General features: G+C 37.0%; 1 long non-coding RNA gene across 1 annotated transcript in view; it reads left to right on the forward strand.

The window, feature by feature from the left end:
- Positions 1-12934: 12934 nt before the first annotated feature.
- The window catches only part of LOC143161508 (uncharacterized), a 49160-nt gene continuing 36364 nt past the window's right edge, over positions 12935-25730 (forward strand). The window contains exons 1-2 of the long non-coding RNA XR_012995550.1: positions 12935-12993; positions 16169-16242. This is a non-coding gene — a long non-coding RNA (uncharacterized LOC143161508). The remainder of the gene's footprint in view (positions 12994-16168; positions 16243-25730) is intronic.

Below are 25730 nucleotides of genomic sequence, written 5' to 3' on the forward strand. Positions count from 1 at the left end.
ATGTGAAACGACAGTCAGAGCATCCTCATGTGAAATCACTGTTCTTTTTATTTTGATTTTGATTTTTATTATTTTTAATTCAATATCATATTTGCGCTTTCCTGATTAATGTGGTAGTTTTCCATTATCTGTGGTTACCCAATGCTTAGAATATTTTTGTTTGTAGAAAGTTTTGTTTGTAGACTTCTTGATTCTCCTCAGATGAAAACCAAGAAGTAAGGGCCAATAAAAATATTACTGAAATGCTTCATAAAGTATGCCTACACTAGAACTTGGGAACTGTTTCTCATCATGTCTTTACCGTTGTATCTTTCCATAACAGAGCTTCAGGAAAACCAGCTCAAGTGTCTTGACATGACACAGTAATCATTAGCAATACAAACAACTCTTATCGCACTCCTTCTTGTGGTTTTACAGAGCAATTTAGTCAGATATTTCAGTCTCAAACTCTCGTTACAGATTGTTAGTTGTTTAGTATTCATTAAAGGCTTTCAGATACCAATACAGATTGCCACCAGAAAATGCCGAGCATTTCAAGTTTTGAAAGGCAGTCTGCCAAGATTTAATTATATGTGTAAGTAAATCTACCCCTGCTGGAAGTATTGCATCGCTGCCTAATGGGGGAAGGAAAGAACAGCCCGTGAGAGGTTCACTTCTCATGGTCTCTTCTGTGTCAATACTGAAAGTCATAGTATTGGTATGGTTTCTTTTTGGAAAGGGTTTTGTTTGCTGTGATTCTGTGCGCTTTTATGCCACCCTATACAAACCACTATATCACTACTGGCCTCATAATCTACTGCCGTATTTTTTTTTATAGATTTAAAAATAGGCAGGGCAAGGCAATCCAGAGATGTTGATGTGACCAAAATATATTAATGGTGGTATTCTCCTGTAATGAGCGATGTAATGCACAAGTCAGTGTACGTGTTATTTATCAGTTGCTTTACATACTAAGTTTTAGTTCATTTTTTTCCTAATAAAACCCCAAGTTTCCTCTTGTGGCGGTGTGCTCCCCCTGCCCTGCGTAAGCAATGACCACCAGTGGGGGCCATTGTGGCTGCATCCAGGTTATGCTGGACTTTGGGAATGGATGGCAACATAGTGGCCAAGGGCTACCTGGAGCAGTGAGTCAAACGACTTGCTGATATGCAAATATGACTATCATCTTACTCTATAAATAGTGGACAGCCCAGGGCCTGTTGAGCTCTCCTGCACAGCAGCCGGCTGCACGGCGGGATCTCCGCTTGAGTAGGGACGCCTCTCAAGGTTACTCCTCGAGATTGAGAGATTCCTTGCCGCAACAGATCCTCAGTAAGTGACTAATAGCATGCTAAACACTGAAATCTTAGCGAAGTGATATAAAGGATTGATTGTGCATATATAATCCTTTAAACATAAACTGTTGACCAAATTTGAGACTAGGATTGGATCCAGCCGCACCTAAACTCCTCTCTGAGAAGTTTAGAAAGCAAGGGGGTCCTTTCTGAACCTCGTGACTCAATGGGAGGGTCTCCCTGACAGTTTTGTCTGACCCTGTCCTCTGTGCAGTAAATAATCAAGTGTACCTTGCCATCGAATCTTGTTCACTGTCACATTTACCATTGAAGTTTGTTAATTCACACTTTAACCCACTGTTTTCTATCAATAAAGCATTGTTGCTTCTCTCTTATGAGTGAAGTGCAGTCTCACTCCATCTGTGACACCTCTTAAGTTTCTTTTTCCCTTTTCCTCTTCTTTTGCACAGCTAACCTGTTAAGAAAACTTAGTGAATGAAGTCTATTCAGCCCTTGTATTCCTTTTTCCCATTGTTCTGATGAGGTACAGTATTACATTAAATGTGCATACTGTTCCAAGTACTTATTAGGATTTTTGAAATCAGAAAGGTTTTTTAATTTTTCACTTACAAGTTTAGGAAATGGTGTTATCTTAAAGATTCCTTTTCTTCTGAAGATACATCCAGGAAGAATCTCTTTTTCCCTTCTACTGTTTCATTCTCCTTTTCCCTTCTCTCACAACCTCAAGGTTAGAAAGATAATTCTCAATGATTTTTTTCAGATCTAGGACAACTTCCTCTTCATTTTACTTTTCGATATTGCTTGCTCTCATCTATGTTTCTTGATCCCTCAGGGGCTGTATGCTAAGCTTTCCTTGGCAGTACTGATGTTTATTAATGCGGTGGACCGAATGTATGCAGAATAAAATAGACATTAATAGGTGTGTGAGTCCCAGAGGTCTTGCTGCTGTCAGGCTGCTCCTCCTCTCTTGTGCTGAAGGCACCCTGTCTGCACAGTTACTCACTTTCCTTCCCCTGAAACAACCAGACTGCAAAATCATGAGAAAAATACACAACTTTGTATAGTTGAACATTCCTTAAGTTCCTTCCTTAGCCATCATGTACATTACTAAAACTTAGCTGAAAATAGGGGATAAGTTGTTCTTGAAACTGAACCACCTTAATTTATTTTTACATACTTTAACACTTTGTTTCCATTCAAAACCTGAAGCCGGTGATAGATATTTCTCTTTGCTCAAAATTTACTGAGAGCTTCAGCCCATTAATAACAGTGGGCATTCGTTAATATCTAAGTAATGTGATAGAAGTTGGCACTTTTTTTCCTGTCCTGCCATTACTTCTCACCGCAGGAGTCAGTATTTCAGCACATGTAATGAGCTGTCATTGCAGTTGAGTGCTGCACTACAATGGGCTATGAAAAATGTAGCTGGAAGTTTATGGGATGTATGGACAGATTTTTGGTTGCGCAGCTTTAATTATAGTGCTAAGCAATTTAGTTTAAAGGTAGCTCTGTTTTTTATGTGAAACCTTCAACAGAAGAATCTGCAACCTATATACTGAAGAACTGGATTAAGGAAATCCGTTGCTATTGAAGGAAATGCTGAAAACTCTTTCAAAATTGCCAGCAGAGCCTGGTGCTGTGTTGTATCCTTAATTAGCAAATATAAGCTCTAGAGAAGACTAATTCAGGGATATTCAGTAATGATAAGAGATGTGACAATAAAAAGTCTCTAGAAGTCTCCAAGACAAAATGAAAAAAGTTATTTTTTTCATACTTGTCACCAGACAGTAGTTTGTATCCATTCATAGATGCAGGTGGATATAGACTGTCTTGGGATGTTCTGTCCTGGGAGCAAGGATCAATACAAAGCTCGGCCGAGTCTCAGGTGAGTGTCACGACTGCAAGAGCAGCCCCTGCTTCCACTGATGCTCTTTTTCAGACTTCAAGATTTCTAAACACTGGCCCGACCTCGGTAGGTAGATGAACAGTGTTCCACTTGCATTGACAAGTGTAAAAAGAGAAATATTGGTTTAATTCATGGTTGTACCCGTATGGCTTGGCAAATCCTCTGTTTGGTTTGGTACTAAGGTAGTGCAGATGCACGTCGGATGTGAATTTACATCTAGGGAAACTAACCATGTTCCTTGAATGTAAGCACGATGACTAAGCACTGCGATGCATAACAATGTCTTTTGTTTTTCTCACGATATCTGCCTTAGGAAGTGTACAGTTTAGAGTACGCATCTTAAATCAAACACTTATGAAACCTTGTTATTCTACAAATGGATCCTTTCCTAATTTATTACACATCATCTAGCCAATAAGGTAGAGACTTTATAGAACGTATACATTAACTTACTGAAAAAATGTGCATGCAAATGTTATTCCCATTTGTCTTCTAGAAGGCAATTAATGTCTCTTTTCCTCTTGTAACAGATAGCCTACTGGGACATAAAAATAATTAATACCTTGGAAGCATTATCTCATGGAATCTCATGTTTATTTCATTTAAGGTAAAGCATTTCTAATACAGGTCAAAAAAATCAGGCTAAGATTTGTGTTCCCTGGAGATAATTCAGGTGTTTTAACAGAATCTGTTTGCATTTCTCCCTGAAGATATGTTGGTACCACTGCTGTGTGCAGTGACAGGGATTTTAGACAACAGTATCAATATGTCACAATTTGTTGCATTAGTGCCGGTTCCCACATTTCCTTCTCAATTCCTTAAAATGTTTCTTGGACAGTGTGCTCTCAAACGAGCTAGGATTTTCCAAGTGCTGAAGCTACGTACTAGAGAATCCTATTAATTAATCTTATTCTTCATGTTGTTTTGTTCAAAAAGAGGGGTTTTGTTCCATTTTTAAGGCACAATAAACAGTAAATAGTCTAGGTAACAACTTTCCAACCCATATGTTCTTCTGTATGAGTCTCTGGTTGCACTTAACTCCAGTCTGCTACTACCATTTGTGATTCAGTTGAAAGTATTGTACTGGAAAGAAGAAAAGTGTTATGTACTCCAGTTGTGTGGTATGGAGGGAAAAGTGAGTAAATTCTCCTGTTTCGTGTGCATAAAAAGGGGGTAAGATCTTTACTGACAAACTAGAAATGTAAAAATTCTGCTTGAGAATAAAAATATTAATGTGTATCTATCTGAAAGGTAATTTTTAGAGCTCTCTTCCATTGGATGCACCTTATGGACATACCACAGAATTTCTGGTGTAGGAGGTTAGGTGTGCGTTGTGGTTGGAAATGCACAGCTACTTAGCTGCTATGTACTTGCCCTGCTGAACAAATGCTCTGCCTGCAGCAAAATATGAGCAGCATGCCCCAGGCAATGTACAGCCAGCTATTAGATTTCAGTGTAGCTTAGAAGTTGTCTCAGTACAATCCATACTTCTGTTTTAAACAAGAGAGGAATAATAAGGGAACTATTTGGGGTACTTTAAGCCCTGTTGTAAAACTGCCAAATTAATTTTGTATCATCTGACATATTACTTGTTAAGTATATCTGATCTATTCTGTCAACAGACTAAATTCTACTCTAATGCAAATGAAAACCAAATTAAGTTAGCCAAACACCAGAATCCTTCTACGCCTCTTCCTCCTTCTGCCTCTCTTATACCACATTCTAGGGATGACTGTTGCAGGCTTAATAAAGGATTTTATTTCAGTGAATATTACTGTTGTAAAAGAAGAACCTTTATTCATCCACAGCTTGAAAACATCTCGCAGGCCAATAAAAGCCATTAGTATAGATAAATCCAAATCACACCTGAGTACGTGAGGTGTTCCCCATGATCTGCAGTCCTTCTCTGCTACCCCTTTTATGACCTTCATCTTAAACGATTAGATCCAAAAAGTGAAGGAGAAATCTTTCCTACAGAGCCATCTGCTAATGTGTAGCTGAAGTTGCCCAAACTGGCATGTACAAATGCCTGAGAGCATCTCTAGTGTGAAAGATGCATCTCATGTGGGCTGTTTTTACTAGAGTTTGGTAGCCTTTTGCTGGGGCAGGCTGGGTTACTGCATGCACTGATGCTCTTGCTCCCGTTCTCTCGGGAAGCCATCAAGGCTCCTTGTCACTCTTTCTCCAGACCTCCTTTTTCTTGCTGGGCATATTTCCACTTATTCCCTCTTTCAGAAACTCTGATCTCTTCTTTATCCCTTCTCCAGTGTTTGTTCATAGGTAGACATGCATAACCTCTAGGCACTACCTCCTGCCCTATAGAACTTTCACAAAAATAGGTGGCGTGAATCCTACTATTATGTAAACTCAGTTACAATATAAAGTTTAATAGTTCAAAAGGTTTATATATGAAGAGTAGCTTTTAGTGAGTAAAACTATTTGCGGTACCATGGAACTCAGAATTTATAGAAAATTTATGCTTAGAGAGCAGCTTTGAAGGAATTAGTCTGTTAACGACAAATATAAGCATTGAAAGTAATAGTCCTTGTACAGGTTCAACAAAGGTGTTTACTATTTTGCAAATGAAGTCTTAGCTAAAAATTTCAGATTGTTGTTTTAAGCTTAGTTTTTAGGACTATAAAAATGAGCTTTAAAGCTTTCTTAAAATAGAACATTGTGCAATAGCGTGACATAGTTGAGCTCTTGAGGCAAGCAGATAAAACAATGCAAACTGTTCTGAAAGAAACATCCTCCCGAGGTGGTGTCCCAGAGTCCTTGTCCTCAGCTGTCCTGCACCTGGGGTCTGCAGCCTGGGTGCCGGCATCCTTTCTGTAGAAATCAGGGACCCGAGGAGAGGCAAAGGAAGCGGGGGAAGAAAATGTGTGCCTAGTTCTCATTTGAACCTAATTCAGGGTCTGGTACCTTGGAAGCGCTTTTGGTTTCCACATCCTAGATACATTAGACATAGCTTCAAAATGGCAAAGATAGGCAATTATAGCTTTCGTGGTACTGTTTTTACCTAAATGTAATATTCCTATTTACAGGGAAAACAGACTCAGTCGTACCAAGAAATGGGATCCCCAAATGGCTTTTCAAACCATCATATTTAAACAGATGACCTTAATTTAAGGACTTTGTGTGCTTGCTTTCATCCTGTTAGGGGTGGGGGGAAATGTATATAATTTTTCTAATCAGATGAAAATTACAGATGAAATAAAAATACTGGTTGTGACTTTTATGACAGGTGCCTGATCCAAGTCCCTTTCCATATCTACCCCCAAAATTAATGTCCATCACGCAGAAAACAAACATTTCAAAATGTCTACTATACCAGTCTTTCACCAAAAAAAAAAAAGCCTGATGTCTCTAGTAATATGAAGTTTTTCCTATGTGTTTTCTCAGAGGTTCAAGTGAAATGTAAGTATTCCCAGTATACTGCAATTCAATGTATTCTCAGAACTGCTGCAGAATCGGGGCAAAAAAAGTACAAATATAGTAATGAATGGTGGAAAAAGTAGAGAAAAATTTAGTAAGAAGATGTGAGCTATTTACAAAAAGAATACAGGTAATGATTTGTGAAATCACAAGTGTTTTCATATCCTCTTACTTGTTTCGACCATATAAACCTCTGGCAGAAACAGATCTGTTCTGTGCTCCTAAAGTGCCCAGTGTAAAAGTTATCCTGAGCTCCAAGGCCTAAACACAGCAAAAATTAATATCAGAATGATAAATGTTTTTCTCTGAATCCACAGTGATGTCAGACGCCTGTTTCATGTGTAAAAAATATTTAGCAGCAGAACAAAACACTTTATAGTTTGGACTCCCAGAAAAAATTTTCTTAAGGGTCCTGCAGAAAATCTATGAAATCCAGTATTGGTATATATGTAAAATGAAGTTATTAGTGACACCCATTCTGAGTGATGCTAATTATAGCTATGAAAACACTTGTAGCATGATCTGTAACTGGTATTAAAAAACCCACCCAAAAACTGGACGTGTGGAATTGTGTGTGAAATTATACCTGCAAATGTACAACTCTCAGTGCCAAAGAAAAACCTTTAAATACATCTCACGTGTAAATTTAGTCTGAAGACTGTAATATGTAAGCTGCCAAACAATGTGAACCATTGTTTGCTGTACACCCCGGGAATAAAGCAAAATGGATGTGCTGAAGTCGTAAGAATAGCAATAGCCATAAGGACAGCATGTGATAAATACATAGGGTGAATTTCTCCTGAAATGCATAGTTTCTGCTGAAAACAAGCTCATCTCAGAATGCAGTGTGGTATCCTGAAACAGGTTTTGTTTTATTGTTTTTAAGTCATCCCTCCTTGTTTTCTATGACTGAATTAAGTGCACTGTTTATAGGAAGAACTTTGAATAGATTTAGACTGAAGAAAGGTTAGGACAAATTATTGGTGATTTTTTCCTTTGACAGATCTGTGATGGAGAGCTTGTAATGAGTATATAAAGAAACAAGAGCCAATCTAGATTTGAAAGATAAACATCTAAAAAGCCTAAGATGTGCAAAAGAGGAAACACGAACAAAATGATCATATGGTGATTTAACTATTCTCCTAACCTATTTAATTTTAGGTCCTTGAGAAGTTCATAAGAATGGATTTGGAAGCTCTAGAGAAAAGCGGGTGTTTGTTCCTGCCTTGACACCCATACAAATATATTCATATGTAGAAATTAATTTAAGCTCTACCAAAGCCATAGGTCCAAATGGTATGTATTCAGGATGTGATTATTTTTCAGTGATGGATCCAGGTAAAAGGGAAATTATGTGCACGTTCAGCAGAAGATTTTGAGAGTATAATTTGGAGTGAGAAACAGGTGGGAGGGGCTGGATTCAGTCTTCTGACTTGTGAGGTGTTATAACTGGTTAGCTATTGGGATGCTGGACAAAGCATCACATTAAGAAAGCTTTATTTTATCATGTAAAGATAAGATTTGCATGTGCTGGAGACCTTCATTCTAGGCAAACATTATATGTTGCTCAAATAATAAACTACGTGTCGGTAGGTTTGGTCCATTTTCAGTCTCTGAAACCATATAATTGCCTGAAGTCTTAACCTCTAAGTATCCTCAATAAGCTTTCCCAACTTTCTAACTGGCTAAGGCTCTTATTTAGGACTGCTAGCGATTCAGGACCAGCACGAGTGGTAGCCAGGCGCAGGTACAGAGCAGCACTCTGAACACCCTGGTCTGTACCTGCTGTGAACTACTCTCTTAATTCCATGTCTCTCTCTCTGAGCTGAGTGTGATACAGGGTTTTGCTTGAGATGCTGAACCACTGCAGGCTGGACACTGCTGTTGTGTACTTCTCCCACAGTGATGCTGACCTATTTTAATTGCTTGTTCTTCAGTGTGTGACTTTGAAATCCACCATAATCAAACTGAATTTGTAAGACCTGCTGTAAGATTTCACAGCTAGAGTCCTTTACAAGAAATGCTTTCTCTGAATTATGCTCAGGGAATGGATTTTCAGGTAGCTTTTTTTTGTGTGTGTGTGTGGTATGTCTGCTTAAAAATTCAGCTTCACATAGTCTATATGTAGAAGGATCTGGGGCAATTGCAACAGAGCAGAGATGGATAGATATAGACCAAGAAAATCTATAACTCTTAAGAGTGAAAGGATCAAAGAAGTATCCATATTTTTTCTTATACAGTTGTTCCTGTAAACTTCAGTTCAACTTTTTTCTGGAAGTGAAAAAAGCTGTGGAAAATAGAAGGTTGGAATATATTTTGTAAAAGAGACAAATGAACCTTTCTGCCTTCACCGTCCTTGCAGTTGTCCATATTTCCTGTTCCCAAAATCACCAATTCTATACAGGACAAAAGAAGCTCATCCAGTCAAGCTGCCAAAACGATTCCGTGTTGCTCCCATGATCAGTCATATACTCAAATTGCTGAGTGCTTAAGTCCCAGCTGAAGTAAGTAACTTGATTAAAGAAAAATGTTCAGGTTAACCTAGATATTCACATTTAATTTTAGAGCAGTTGCAAATATATTAGGTGAACATAAGAAGACAGCAGTTTTGAATCATTTGCTCAGCTTTACATGTCAAATAATGAGGGCTGAGATGCACATTGTTTAAATGCTTATTGCCAAGCCCTGCTCAAAACTCTCCTGCAAAAATAAAGATTTTATTTATTGGACAGAAAAAGACCCATTTCCTCTAAATGTCATACAACCCCCTCAAGCTACTAACAGTCTCTAAAGTGATACGAAGGATATTACTTAGGGTTTCTATAAACTTTAAGGGGGGGGGGGGAGGAAAGGGGGAAAACCCCAAAACCCAAACACCTGACCAACTCTGTCTCCTTCTGGAATACCTTCTGTCTGTCTTGAACGTTGAATGCTCTTAAGAGTAGCTGAAGCAGTTGGCAGGCAAACTGAGAGTAGCTACACTGTCATCCATCTCTAACTACAATTTTAATTTGGTAAATATATAAGTTGTGAGAACGTCCAAATATTGATTACAGTCTGTGGGAACTGGCTGTTTTCTTTAGATGGAATGAGATCCTTTGATACGCACCTTTATCAAACATTGGAGAGCGTTAGGCTGCTATATCCGAGCTTCATACACAGCTTAGTGATATGTTTCCCTCCAGAAAAATTCTTTTATACATTAATTTAAGCATCCAAATGCAGAATTTGGAATTAATGAAAATCAACTTTCACATTTAAAAAACTTAAGAGATTAAATTTAAAATTACTTAATTATGGTATATGAAATATGCAAAAACCCCTGAGTTTTGAGCAAAGATTTTTTCAAAAAAAGAAAATTTTATAGCAGTAGGTGCTTCAAATTGTTCAGGGTTTGATTTTTCTGTAGGAAAGATTACCCTTTAAAAATTTGTTTCTACCATTAATAAATAACCCAGAGCTGAAATTTCAATTTTCAGAAGAGCAAAGGAATAGATTATATTAACTAAGAGATGGGAAAATAAATTTTCGCTTCCTGGGGAAAGAAACAGATTGTGTCTCCTAATGACTCTGCATTTGTTCAAGTAATTCTGTAGTCAGTTCAGAATGGATCTGAATTGTATCAACGTTTATTATTATTACTACTATAATAACCAAAACAGAAGTATAAAAATGCTGGTGAACAGTTGATACTAGGGGGGGATGGGTTATGTGCATACACCCCCCTCCAAAAATAATTAAGAATGTATCCAAACATTCTAGCCAAAATGAGCCGGATCCTCTTTAATTTCCTGTTGTTGTTTTCTTCTAGACAAACCAAGCTGAAAAGAGACACTGATTTAATTTGGTAAGGAATAGGTTGTCTGTCTGATGCCATGTTTTCTGCTTGCTCGTGTCTTGCCAACAATTATCTTGTCAAAAGGTAATGTAATGTAGGCAACAGAGAAGCAGTTAGAAAACTTCTGATAGAGGTAAACTTTTTTACTGCAATAAAACTTAATCTAAAAATAATCAAATGTTATTATTTAAAAAATTTATCCACTTGTTTTCTCGTAAGACACATACTGCCTTTATAATTGACATTTTCTGGACCCGAACCCCTGCACGTTAATGCAGATTATGGCACAAAACAGATTTAGACCTGATATTAAGTTTAATTAGAGAAACATGGTATAGAGCTGGGTCTGTGCTGTTTTCCAGTGCCGTTTGTTGAAAAGGATGTAGCTGGAATGCTCCTGCCCTCAAAGTGTCCTCGCTGGACCTGGGACATTGGGACTTTGTAGCTGGGAGCAACCTGGGATATTACACACTGCGGGCTTCCATGCCAATGTGGCAATATCTGTAGGAAGGAACAATCTCTTTTTAGACTTTTATTGATTAGTGTAATCAACTTTAAACTCTGAGCAATTGTTCTCCATCTGTTTTAGCTTTAAAGGTTTCTGTTTCTTGCTCAGATCAAAGAAAGCTCTAGTGTCCAAATGATGATCTATTTCTTTCCAAAAATAGCAGTTGAAAATGTTACCTCTCCCTCCAATCCTTGACTTACTTATATCCTTAAATCATCTTGGGTAAAATACTGCTGGTACTTTCGGTGTGTATGTAGCTATTTGGAAACTCTGCCTAGTGAGAAACTGGACATTTGGCTGGGTAATAGAGATATATCTATATACACACGTCATGTATAGAGGCTATAAATATACATCTGAATCAATGCGAAGCCTAAAAATCCGTTTAGACATCGGACTTCTTGATGCAATGACAGATCTGACTTGGCGCTTCTTCTACCTATTGAACAAGCTTAGGGGAGAAAAGAGATCCTCTTGTTATAAATGTGTCTTGAAATGTTATAGAATTATCAAAGTGGGAGTGAGGAAGGATGGGCAGTCTGTGGTGGGGTGGAAAACTTGGTCTTCCATTGGCTTTAGAGCTGCAGAATAACTTTTGATGGCAGCTCATGGCAAGCTTTAAAGATTTATAAAAGATGTACGTCAGCTCTCAGGCAGTGTGCTGGCTTGTTTGGGATAGAATTTTGGCTTGAAGATGTCTTCTGTACCTGGATGCAGTAAATGTAAGGATTCAGGCTAAAAGGCAGAATGAGATTGAATTTACCGCTTGGATTTTTCTTTCAGGAAGACTTGGAAACTGATTATGCATTTAATAATGCAGAAGCACATGATGGCTGAAACTTAATTTTCTTTCTTTACTTTTGTAGTTCTTTCGTAAAGGTTACAATATCATCTTTTGGAGCAAGTTCAGACACTGAGTTTTTTACATTTACTTTAACAGCAAATATTGAAAGTATGGTAATGTTATTTGCCTTAAATTTGGGGGGCAGGGGAGGCAGAATCCTGGTGTTTAGTAATAGAAGGAAAAACTTTTATTAGAAAGTTTGTATCTGTTAATACTTGTAATGTGTACAAATTAAAAAAATTCTTACACCTTTTAAAGGAGACATTAACAGGGTCATAATCAAAATACTTTTTTCTTTACAAAGCTGTGATTTTGCTGATTTTGCTGATTATTGCATCAAAAATTATTTGCTCTTGTGTAATCTAGTTATGAGACAAAGAAAACGGTTTTTAACAATGCTTATATACCTATTGTATTGGCTTTTGGTAGTAATTCTGGAAAATTGCTTTCCCTTTTGCTGAATGGGAGTTTTGCACTAAAATTACAGAATAATTACACCACGGCTGTGCAGAAAATATGCCCCCATTTCTTCAGAGGGGGAACTGAATTGTGACCTCCAGTTCCAATTACACTAAATCACTTTTGAATGTGTGATGTTCTCCAATAACACTTTTGATGAATAACTTGTGATACTTGCCAATTTACTGGGGCCATAACCACCTTTCTGTTCTATATTTTTTCAGTATCTTTTTCAGTATGTGACCTTGTCCCACAGTTCTGAACTCCACATTGTGGCTGTAATTAAAGTGCATTAATAATAATATTAATTATTTGTTAAAATTAATCTGAAAATAATTGTGACTAATGAAGGACCCTAAGAAAATCACCATGGCATTCATAACAGTTCGTGAGTTGAAAGAGAAGCAAAACATTTTTATAGAAATGTTTGAACTTTTCTGCCTATGCTTAAATATTCACGAAAGTTTGGAAATGGTTTCTGGCACCTCATTGCCATGGTGATCAACTCTATGCATGATATAACAGCATGAGTCAGTGCGAAACAGAAACCCAACCATACTTTCAGCCACTGTATTTGTTTACATTTATATACGCCATGAAGAAAATGTTTTGCTTTCCCTATTAGCCACAAATAACGTGTAGCAGCAGCAGCAGCCACAGGAAGATGTAAGGGGGGGTAGACAAACACTGGAGGAAGAAAATACTGAGGTAAATATAATCTTTGGTTGTTACTCCAAATTATGGAAATGCAGCATGGGGCAATGATTGGGGCTATCTGATGCCAGAACAAAGATGCTGAAGACTTTATATTGGCTGGTATAGAAATCTTTCTGGTAGCACTAATGCCAAGGATGTTATTGCATTGCGTCAAGAAATCATGAGGCTCTGAACTTAAGGATCAAAAATTCAAGATAAGGTTTTTATGCCATACCTTTATTTTGAATTTTCATGGGGCGCTCCTTGTCTAAAATTTGGCTTCTGCATGAATTTTTATCTTTTTTTTTTTTGCCTGTTTGCTTCATAATTTCAAAAATTTGCATTAAAAGACCTTGACATACATAATAGAGGCTATGGCATTTATAGTGAAGCAGGGAAAGGTTAGTTCAACTGGGCAATGTTCCTATATGGTCTGGGTCTGTCTGTCTTTTCAGCCTCCAGCATTTCTGAGATGTCAGGTTGTTAAATAAGGATCGTGTTCTCCAGATTGATTTTTTTTTTCTTCTTCTTCACACACTCTTCATGAAGTGTTGCAGAGAGCGGGAACTAGTTGAATCAAATGAAGGGGCAATGGAAAACAGACTATGTGGTTCAGTTGCCTGTAAAACCTTAAGCCTAAGGGGAAGCTTGGCTGTGAAACCTGGGTAAAGCCACCTCAGATACAACCTGTAGTGCCCACTGACCTTCAGACAGCTGTGGCACTGTCTGGTGTGTTACATAATTTTCCTTCTTTCATTAATTGAACTTTTTATCTTACAAACAACCTTTCTGAGTCTATTTTGTTACATAGCCCCTGTTTTATTGTGGTGAAACTACGGATATTTTCATTTGTTTTATTCATTAATGCAAAGCTTCAGTATTAGCATTTGCTTAAAACAAAATCTTCACTACTTGGCAATGCCCAAAATGTAATGCAAAGAAGAAAAGAAAAAGAAAAAGCTATGAAACTAATGTGAGCTGATGTAAGCTGCCAAGGAAATGACAAAGGGGTAAAAAATGGAATAATTTTTTCTGACAAAAAATAAAAGGCAAATAAAAGGTAGAGGGCTGTGCAAGAACCCTTTGCACTCTCTCCTGGATCTGCTTTGTCCTTATGCTTGTAGTGAGATCTCCCCTGGCAGCATTTGTGAAGGATGTTTTTCGTGAAAAGCCAGTTTAAGAAATGAAGCAGTGGGAAAGGTGGAATTACCATGAATTATTTCTCTCTCTCACCCTGATCGGATTCTGTTTCTCTCTCTGGCAATCCTGCCAGTTGCAGAGCAAGGCAAGCAATTCCAATTTGAAGATATTGATCTTTTTTTTTCTGTTGAGATTTACATTAAACATAATGGTTTAGAGGGCTCCAGTCAGGGAAGTTTACCTTTACAGACAGTATGATAGGAGCCATGTGCCATTGCCAGCCACCTCCAATTCTACCTTATCCTGTAAAACTCATTAGCAGCAGCAGCATGTTTTGCAACATGCAGGGAACACTACACGTGTAGTGACAATTTATGAGAAAAAAAAGTCTCGCTAGTCTTTATCTATCCTGAGCTATTAGTTGCATGCTTGTACTTACTCCCACCTTTACTCCTTTGTAACAAAAAGGTTTTGCTGGATAATGAAACCGTAGCGAGATAGGAGAGCTGATGTTTCTGTAGGTACATGTTATGGCACTATTTAAAAATTAAGGATAGAAATTAAATAATTAGAAATATTTGAAGCAGACTGAGCTCATGAAGTTTACTGGAACCTACTATTTTCTGACCGCTTTTTATAAAGCAAGAGTAAGCGTCACTAGAGATGGTCTCCTATCTATAAAGAGTAGGCTCTTTGATTCTCCTGTTTCTGCACAGCACTGTATGACTGGTCCTGCCCATGTTGGATTATTTTGACTCTACTGACATCCCCACCTAGCCTTCATGTTCAATTCAAAGCTAAGGTACTTTACAGCCTCTATCAGTCTGATCTGATTTAAGCTTTCAGTGGAGGTTAAACATTTGGTAATTTTGGCTGTTCATAATTTTAAAAATGCAGTAAAGTTGTTTTTGTTGTTTGTTTTTTTTTTTTACTCAAATTTCACCTGTTTTGTGGCTTTCATTGCTTTCCAAAAAGAGTCAGTTTAGCAATTTACTAATCCAGCTAGCTCTGGGTTTTCTTTTTTGCTATGAAGTGTTTGCCAGGATACCTTAAGCTTTCTTCACATGCAATTTCTGAAACATTTTAGAGTGAAACCAACATGTATGTAAAGCACTGGGAACAACCTATTTGCTAAATCATCTGACAAACAAGATGTGCACCTACATGGATGTATTTATACGGCCGTTTTAACAGTTTACTGGATGCTTTTGCAGTGTGTAACGTGGCGGGTGCCACTGGAGGGCTTGCAAGCTATTTAAAGTGATCCTTCGCTAACCCTGTGTGCTGTATTCGTAATTTTTGCTATAAAATCATACCCTAGGTAAATCACGCACACTGTGTGATTGCAATTTGACTGGAAAGAATTATTCAGGTAGTGATTGACTATCACTGAAGTATTGATTGCTCTCCTAATAGAGCTATCACGATTCCCTGCCAGGTCTTCAGCTCTCTGCCACTAATTATTTTGGTCTATAGATCCTTTCAAGAAGCCATATGTAAAAAGCTGAAAGCAGAAATACTACTTTATATTTATATTCAGAGCGATCCATTGCTGACAGTCATTGTAATACAGTTCTGGAAAACAGTATCTCACAGAGCTAGAGGGTAATTGCCTGGAAAGTTGGATTTGAACTTCTTGTATGTAGGAGTGCTGAGGTTTTAGCATGACAGCTCAGGGATGCAATAGAGAAATATGTAATACAACAAAGGAAGAAATAATTAAGATAATGCAAAATAGCAAAGAGGAAGCCAGGAAGAACTGATAAGAGATGGTAGGAACCAGAACACTCCGTTGCATTTACGGTAGGAATAAATTTAAGAGCAACTCTGAGACTATGGCAGCTTAATTAAGCCTAATAGTGTTAAGAGAGCTGTAGCTGGACAGACAGCTGTCTGCTGATGGAAGAAGTCAGGAACCCAAAAAACTTCAGAAAATCAGAAGGAAGAAACTATTTCGTGTTGCTGAAGAACTGAGGCAAAAATGTCAACTGGTTGGAATTCCAAGTAAATAGCAAATTAACTCCTCGCTCTTGTTTTTTTCCTGTAGGTTCTGAATAGGAGCCACTCTGTTCCTCCAGTTTTTCCGTCGCTTATTTGAACTGAAATGATTTCTGTGTGCATGTGAGTACTAATTCTCTACATATGTTGGATAAAAAATTGGAAATACATAACAGGTGAACCAGAAAATGCCACATTTTTTTCAGCCTATTTCATTTCAACGTTTCAGTGATGTGCAATCCTTAGGAAAATTTGATCTAAAAGTGTTACTATGCTTTTTTAGGAAAAAAAAAAAAAAGTGGCTGAATTTATTAAAGCTATTTAAAGTATGGGTATAATTCACAAATCCTCATTTCTGATCACATAAGGTCATGTTTCAATAGGGGTTTCTATCTCTCCTATGCATTGCAAGTACGTTATGCAGCTATATGAGGCAGAACTTAAAACCATAGACATTTAAATAGTGTAAAGAGAAAAACATCATCAGAAGTAAGCTCCTTAATAATAGAAAGACTCTGGTAAAAATGAATCAGTCTAGTCTAAAGAGCTTAAATTTGCCACTTCTAAATTTGCATGTGCATAATGCAATGGTGTTGCACTGGAAGTGAAATGGAGGAGCTGTGGAGTAGTCCACAATATTCTGATGGCATTTATTTCCTACACATTTCACAATGTGGAAAGCAAAACCCTCCTGGAAGATCGTGAGCTCTGATTGCACACAGATTATGTGCTGTAGGAGAGAATCGTTATTGTCAACGAGACATCTACAGAACATATGTAGAAAACCTTTAGCAAAATTGCAGTTATCGGAGAAAACAGTAAGCAATTGTCTTCCCGGTGTTGCTTTATGTTAACACAGTGAAAGGGTGAAGAGGCTGTGCAAACGTGGAATCAAAACTCAGTGCTAAGTTTTCATCCCTGAAGACCAGTGGCTTTTCTAACCAAGGAGTCTTCTCTAGCTATTGGTTTTTAACCCCTGTTTGGAACGGTCTGTGCTCTATCCTGAAAGATACTCTGCAGATCTCTAAAGAGGAAGCATCCCAGATTCTTCTGGGAGAAATCACTGTTCTGCATTTTCTTCCTCAAGGCAGTCCTGTCAGAATTCAGACACGTCAGCAGTTTGAAAATAGTTCATCTCCAACTGTATTATGATTGCTGCAATGGTATTTATTGTAGGATAAGATAATCTTCTTCCTATCTCTACATCATTGGTACACATGAGGCCTAGAACAGTTTTCAGTTCACAGGTCCATACAGACAGTTAGTTCCCATTAATGAAAATGATGGAGCCTAAGTGTCTAAAATCTCCTGAATGTCTGTTTTGAGCTTAAGCTTGTAGAAATGCAGCTAGAATAACGCTGGAGAGTAAACAACATGCAAGATGTACATAACAATTTTTGATTTATATGCTGCACTGAACCAAAACAAAAGCATTCAGAAAGTCTTCACCCATGATTCCTCCTACAACAGTAACTGCAGGTTGAGATCTCCAAAGCCAATAATGAAGAGGTAACAGCTGTATTAGGCACTTTTTGTTGGTTTTGTTGCTGCTTTAAATGAATGAGATGAGGGAAAAAAGAGAGAAAGTATGAACAAACTGTTATAATTAGAAGGCTAAATTCAACTCTAGGTTTATACTGTTGTAAATGCATGCTAGTCTCATTTTGCTACTGGGGGTGAGTTTGGAGTTGCACTGGTGTAAGTGCTGACTCGTGTTGTGTGTACTGTATTAAACATGTTCCCACATAAAGCACAAACTAAAATGTCTTACAGAGTCCATGAAAATTAGCATCATTAGGGGACTTCCTCCCTGTTCTCATAATGTCACTGCTTCATTTATTTACTAAATGACTATTTTGCCATACAGCTGGGATAGATACTTGAGGGGCAGCAGATCTGTACACTTTGCTGTTCTCCATGCAGCTGGGCCGTCTGCTCCACCCACCCACTCCATCCTATGCCAATAACTCTTCCGGCAATGGTAGCCAGGAGTCACAAGCTTTTAAAAAAAATAATGCCTTTAAGATTTATGTGTTTTTTAAATCTGGGCTTTTAATTCTACACCTGTTAGGTATCACTAAAATCCATTATAATATAATAATATCTGAGGTAAAATAGAAAAAGAAAGAAACAGTAGGATTTCTTTTAAAGGATGCTTTTAATACTGCTTTTACTGCAGACGCTTTATGTCTCACAGCTAGGTGCAAACAAGGTGACTATTCTGATGAGATTTGTATAAAGGTAGTGACTTTTATGATGAGGGCAGAAATTTTAATTATAGAGAAATGCATATTGCTTTACTCATGGCTTTGTTAGAAATTTCCATTTTTTTACTTTTATAAATATAAATGCCTTTTATACGGTCTTTATATGGATTGTACAGTAATTGGAAATAAAACCTTTTCCATAATAGAAATGAATGTTAAGACAAAAAGTCATCTAGACAAGTACATAAGGTAACCTTGGTAGTTTCAGATGTGTCTGACCATAAACTACTAGCAAAGCGAGAAAGAAACAGCTTTTCTTATGTCATCCGGAGTAGGTCCCGCCAATTTGCATCTGGACAGTTAATGTAAGCCCCAAGATTCTGAAAATTTTCTGTGTCCCATCTTGCTTCATTTAGTTCTCAGGGCTCCAGCCAAAGAGGTCATCACATACTTCCTTTGGAAGATTGATTCACCGACTGCAAAATTTCACTGTCAAGAATGATTCTTGCCATTTAGCCTGCATTTTCACTGTCAGGAACATTTCTTGATGTTCAGTCTATATTTGACCTTTCTTAAGTTCCTTGTATATTCTTGAAGAACTTCTCACAAATGGGCTTATATAAATAAATGGTGGTTTTTCTTAGTTCTTACTTTCTCTCACCACCCGTTACTCCTGTTTCTAGTTAACCAACATAACTTTTTTTTTTAATCCCTTAAAGAATTATTTGTTCTTGGAGGGAGACTGCATAAAACATGTGGAGCATAACTGTAATTGGGGGTGTGTGTGTATTTTTTTTTCAAGTGAAAATTCCAAGTATATATTTTAAGTGAATCAGTAAGATGTGGTAGGAGGTTTTCTGGGATGAGATTCTTCCAGGGTCAATCTCAACAGAGCAAGTGTATTAAAGTTTTGTGATTAGTTTGTATGTCCTGAAACTTTTTTTTTTTTCCTCACCAGCAGTAAACATGTAGTCTTTGTCACTGGGTACTCCACAAGATCAGGAGGTAAGTTTTGGTGCACTATCTCTTAGAAAGCAAGGACCTATCCTCATGACCAGTTTCAGCAGAAAATGTAACTAGGTATTGTTTTTTAAATGCTTCCTATCCGGACAAATAATGGCTTATAATTGATTGGTAAATGCGTTGGTTAATAACTAATAACATTTCATTCCTCTGAAATATTCCCTGAAAATGTCTCAGTCCAATTAAAGTACTTGGTTTATTGATCTATATCCTATGCTTTCTCTTTCATCTTGCTACGAGTCCTTTCATCCTTCTCTTACTACTGGGCTTCATCAGTTTGAGTTTCATCTGCAAATGCAGATGACTGTGAAATACAAGCTCCTGCTTGAAAGTTGTAAAGTTTCCACAGGCTTTGCTGGGTAAGATCCGAATTTGTACTCAAAGGGTGTTAAGGTTTCTGTCCCTCTTCCTGCAAAGCGATTACTTGCATGATTAATTATAACAGCCTAGCATATGTTTCCATAAGGCACTACTCCAGCACTGTGGAAGGACCTAAATGTAGCAAAGTTTTTTATTTTTTATTGCTTTTTTTTTTTATTAAGAGAAGTGATCTTCTGCTGTCTTTGTGATTAAAACCATTGCAAATAAAACGCAGCATTAGGATGAGACAATCTGCCCTATGGTCTATTTAAATTTTAGTGCCACTTTTTGGCCTATTTTTTTTCACTGGTAGAAAAATATAGCTACAAAGCAGGAAGAATTACATTTTGTAAAAGTGGAAACTTAAACAGATAAGAGACAAGCTACGAGTTAACATGTGTGGAAATATTGGGAAGATGCCTACAGTACATCTGGGACGCTCAGCGCTTGTATCTGTACGTGAGCAAGAAATTGTTGCTCTGACTGTTTGTATTTGCCTAACCTTCCATTATCAAATAAAATCCAGAACAAAATACAATTTCTGTCTGAGACAAATATGACTAGAATCCCCAGAAAGACTCTAAAGGTCAGATCATCTGTTTTGAAATATTGCTCCCCAGTATCTACAAAGTCTTAGTGACATTAAACAGTACAACATGTAGTTTGCTAGAAGGTACCCCAGTGTTATATATTTAAAGCACAAGCTGTAACCTAGAAATAAATAAATAAATAAATAAATATTATTTGGTGAAAGACTTCCAACTCTGACCAGTATTTGTGTAATAAGAATATTGTGGGAACGGTTTTTAATTTGGCAGCAGGTGAACTCCAAATCTCTGATCCTCCTGGCACTTTGTCTGCTGGTCTGGTTAGATAGTCGCTCTCACCGAGTCCAGGGACTATTGCTAAAACTGACTTCCACACCTATTTATTTGGAAAAGAAAAATGGTGATTGCTTTATGCATAAATGGTCAAATATTTGCATTTTATAATTGTTTACACAGAGATTAGGAAAACTGAATCATAACAAGGTGCTTTTCTTCCTTTGAAATGGGGTAGAATGTTAATTAGCCTTATTTCCTATTTAGTAAATACAGCACTATAGGAGGCTTGCTGTTGTTGGTATATTTTTTTTCTTTTACAGTGAGTTTTACCAGGAGGCTTCTTAACTAATATTGAAATAATTTCTTGGGCATCTACTTTGATTGAATTAGAAGGTAATTTAATCCCCCCAAAATAGAGAAAAAGGCAAGTGTAACTAAAAATATTAATTGGAAAACATCTTTTATTAGGGATTTGTATGTGGGAAAGAGAAAGATAGTGATTTTCATGTTTACCAAATTCTCAAAGCTAACTGCACGCACACAGTTATATAACGCATCTATCTACTAAAAAAACACACGTAAAGATTGTACAGTGACACATGATGACTGGGACTGTGAAAACATAGAGATTCAGCAAAACCATTGGTGGTGATGGGCAAAGCTTTTTCAAATGTGCAATTGTTAGCTAGTAAATTTCTATGGGGGGAAAAAAAAAAGATAGTTCTGGAAATCAGTGGAAGTTGGGCATGTAATCTCCAGGGATGCCTCTGAAAATTTCCTTCCTAGAGTTAATCAGTAAATGGGAAAACATAAATGAGAGATGGGGTGAATATGTGTATGAAGTAATTATGGCCACATACAGATATAACTCTGATAATTCTGGTCAGCAAGAGCGACACAGAAACAGTGGAAGAGCAATTCCCGATAGCAAGCAGAGTTTTGTGCAAAAAAGAAAACTCTGAGGGGAATTAAGGCTGAAATGAGAGATGTTTCTGTAAGTGACCGCTTCCATATTACCACATTATGTTTAGTTTCTCAGGAGATACTTTCTATGATTAAATTTCACTCCTGAACTACCCTGGATTCAGCACATGATTGAGTCACCTTGAATCCAATGATCATTTAAATGAGAAAAATCATATTCAACATTAAAATAATCATTTTTACTCCATGTAACTCATTTATAATATGCCTCTCTGTTAACACACTGCTACCAGAAACCATTTCAAACTATTGGAAAATACATAGGAGTTCAAGTGTAAATGAGATTTTAGTACTTAACTATGCAAAAAGTTGAGTACTTATATTTTAAGCATATTTGTTTAGGAGGTTTTCCACAATGCAGAGCAAATCTGGGAGACAAAATGTTAATGTCAATATACTGTGTTAAAGGAAGCATTTAATTGCCTCTATTGGTTACACCTATATTGCTTTGTAGTGGCTTGATCATTCAATAATGCACAGTTTTACCTCTGAGTGGTTTAGTATAGCTTGGGGGGGGGGGGGGGGGGAAGCCACATTCCATATATTTACAGGATTTCTTATAGTTAGAAAACATTGAACAATCTCCTGTCAGGCGCTGAAGATCATGAGGATACAGAATCAACTTTGCTGAGGTCAGATCCTCGCCTCTGTTATCTTCTAAACTCTGGTTTAAACTGAAAAACTTCCATTAAATTAAACTGGCAAAGCAGAACAGCCTCCTCCTGTTGATTTCATACTTGCAGAATGACACATTGGGTTGTCACTGTAGCAGTTAGGATCACACTTCATAAGATTAAATTCCTTGTTTTTATTTTCTTGTTTGTATATATCTCTCAGCCTAATTGAATTATGGTCTAAGCTTAGACTTTTAGTTTAGCCATAACAAAACAAAACAAAACAAAAAAACCCAAAAGCCTTTGAAATCTTCAGTCTTATCAAATTTTTATCACTGGCGTGAGCAGCTTAAAACACAATTAACCTGTTACCAATATCAGGTTTATTTATCCTCGAACTCAAACCATTGATGTTATTGATCTGCTTTAGGGCTAATCTCTCCATTGTGTAATCTAGGAAGTTGTTACATTACTTCTTTCCATGACACTGATGTGTTTCAAACTGTAGATTAGGACCAGTGTAGTATGAGCACTAATAATTCCTGTGGTAAGATTGCGTACTAGGGAGAGAAGGACATTTCATTGCTGAATGTGAAGTAACCGCTCACCATGACCGTGTCCTGCCTCTTTCTGGCCACGTAGGAAATATAGGTGTTTCCACCCCTTACATTAAGTTAAAAAAGGGAGTGTAGAAAGGTTTGTCCTAACGGTATTTCAAAATCACTAAATATTTTACTTTACAGCTCTGTGTTTAAGCAGAAGTGAAATGCAGAGCTTTGAGCCCTTCATCCTTTGCAAGACTAGAGGAAAGATGTTTAATCATTTTTTCAGTTGAAGCATAATATCCTGTGGCACCTTTTGACAGATTATCTTTGAGTCTTCAGTAGGCAAAACACCTGATGAAATACTTTTGAACCTTGAAATCAGTAGAGCCGCGTTGATTTTTGCTGGATGAAAACCAGATCCCTGCAAAAGAAAGCTGGAGAAATAGCTATTTGTGCAGGGTGCTTCCTGAAAACATATTGTATAGGCAAAGACTTTTTCTCCATCAACATTAAGCATTCATTTTGTGTTGAAGATTGGCTTTTTATAATTATACATTTTTCTTATCTGATGCTAATAAACAAATATTCTGTCTCCCATCCTCCATTTAAGAGGTATGTCTAGGGTCACAGATACAGGAGAACATGGTCATATGTGCAAACTACAGCACTAACGGAAGAAATAATTTAAGTATATAACTCGAGATATTCACTACAGTCATAGGTGGTAAAAACCAAGGTAGATTACTGAGTCGTCAGTGAGGAACTGTGAATGAAGGTGGTATCACCTGAAACAGAGCCCTAGCAAAGTCTGAGATTTCAGTACTTTTTATATAAATACACAGAGAGCCAGGTCTGCTTCTGAGAGTAATGATGGTAACGTTATGGATCTGTCTTAGGCACTATAAGAGATGCGTGGTGATTGTCAGGAGGCAATAGCTGATATCCAACAAAGGTTTTTAGCATTTGATGCTCCATTATTTTAAGAGATGGAAAAGTAGGCATTGAGAAGTATTCCTGCTTAATCAACAACAAAATTAATTTTCATGCACAAACCACTATAAAAGGATTGCTGCATTGTTTACAGGTGATTCAGTGGCTGAATTTTAAAAAAAAAAGCTTCTAGTTTTTGCCTGCAATATTATTCTTCACTGTTGGTAAAACTGCAGTCTTAACACAAAAATAACTGCTAGTGTTTTATTTGGAATAAATGATTTTTAGTCAAGAATTATCTTCTTAACTTATATTCATGACTCTAGACTTGCTGGTGCTTGAGACATGCTGGGCATATATACAGACTTAATGTGATGGTGTGTGTCCATCTTTTCCATACAGGTCTGTAGTGTAGAAAAACTCATAGGATCGATAGATTTTTATCTTACTGGCTATATTTGGTGTTGTACAGTTTAATGGCAGCAAAAGTTTCCATGTTCTACTGAATGCTGGTGCAATTTATTGTAAAGTGGTTATCTTTGGACCCAAACATTTAGAAAAAGATTCCATTCCGCTGTAGAATAGAAACTTTGTCTATATGAAAACGTGTGGCCATTTAATTTAAGGAAGGATTTAAAATAAATTACTGTTGAACTAGTGCAAAATGACTTCATGAGAAAGGTAAGCAAACAGCAGAAGATACAGAATATTAACTGCTTATTCTGTTTCAGTTTTCCTGTAAAAGGTTAATTATTTTTAATACAATTATTAAAACACAACAGGGGACAGGAACAGAATAAAGAACAGGTCAAAGAACTCTTACATCAATTAATGCTTTCAGCTAAACAGGATCTGATGAATTTTACTCTAGGGCATTTCAGAACTAACTAAAGCAACGTCTGTGCTTAAAATTGGGTAAAATCCCAGAGAACTAGAGAAGGCCCAAAATAAGCATTATTTCCACAGACAGATGGAATACAGAGAGTTTCAGGAAATATTAAGCAGGCAGCCTAATTACAAAATGCAAAGAAGATGCTGTAAAATTAAATGATCCATATGTATATATGTAGAAACTGAGAATAAGCTGCAGATATGGTGGACTGTCGAGAACAAATCATACCTCTTCTTTGACTGCTCATAACATGTTTAAATGAAAAGGGTGTGAGGTTAGGGCAAAGTAGCAGATGTAATAAAATTTTGGTAAAGATTTGTATGTAGTCCTCTATAGCATTTGCAAAAGCAAGCAATAAGCACATGATCCTAGTCAAATTGTTGTAAAATATACCCACTTAATACAAGAGGCAGACACACTCTCCCCCCCCCAAGTAAAAATAGATATCAGTATTTTCCTGTGATGTTGGAAGGATTTTTTCCTCTGGGTTCGGTACTGGACACAATTCTGTATCCTATAGAGTAGTCAATTTCGTAGTCAGTGTCTGACTACACTTCTATTGCATTTTAAGGTTTTATAGTATACAAAACCTGGTACCTCACTGATAGTAACGAGTGACTAAATTTGCACATCAACTGCATATGGTAGGACATCTGCAAAACCAAAAGCTGGTACATCCTATAGTAGAAATGTTCTGCCTTAAAACTTTTTCCTCGTTTTTCTTTGCTTTTATTGTGTGAAGATTGTTCAAAACGAATTAGGATAGGCAAATTAATGACAAAACTGGCATAATACACATCTCCTCAGTGGTTTTTTGAGAAGCTTCCACACTCCTGGGGTTTAGCATTGCTGTCATTTGCAATCTGTAATTTTCCTGTTTTCTTCAATGATAGAGGATTAAAGACCAATTAGGTTTCAATCTGAGCACTAATCCAAGCTTTGGACAGCTTTCCATTTTTCAGATTTATATTTGAATGTAAGCACAGTTCATTGTTCCAGCAAACTACATTTAATGTTTTTTACCGTGTCCCCACACAACAGATAAGAAGATTGCCATACTTCTCATTTTTAAAATAAACGTTAAATAGCTTTTTATGACATAGGGACCTACAACATCATCTCAAGCTGAACCTTTAGAATCGAAGGTCTGTTTGTAAGGGATTTATGAGTAGCAAAGAAAAATCCTAAAAGCTGATTTTCAGCATATTGGATTTATACTGGTTTTCTGAAGA

This window comes from Aptenodytes patagonicus, chromosome 6, assembly GCF_965638725.1.
Source record: "Aptenodytes patagonicus chromosome 6, bAptPat1.pri.cur, whole genome shotgun sequence".
NCBI classification, from domain to species: domain Eukaryota; kingdom Metazoa; phylum Chordata; class Aves; order Sphenisciformes; family Spheniscidae; genus Aptenodytes; species Aptenodytes patagonicus.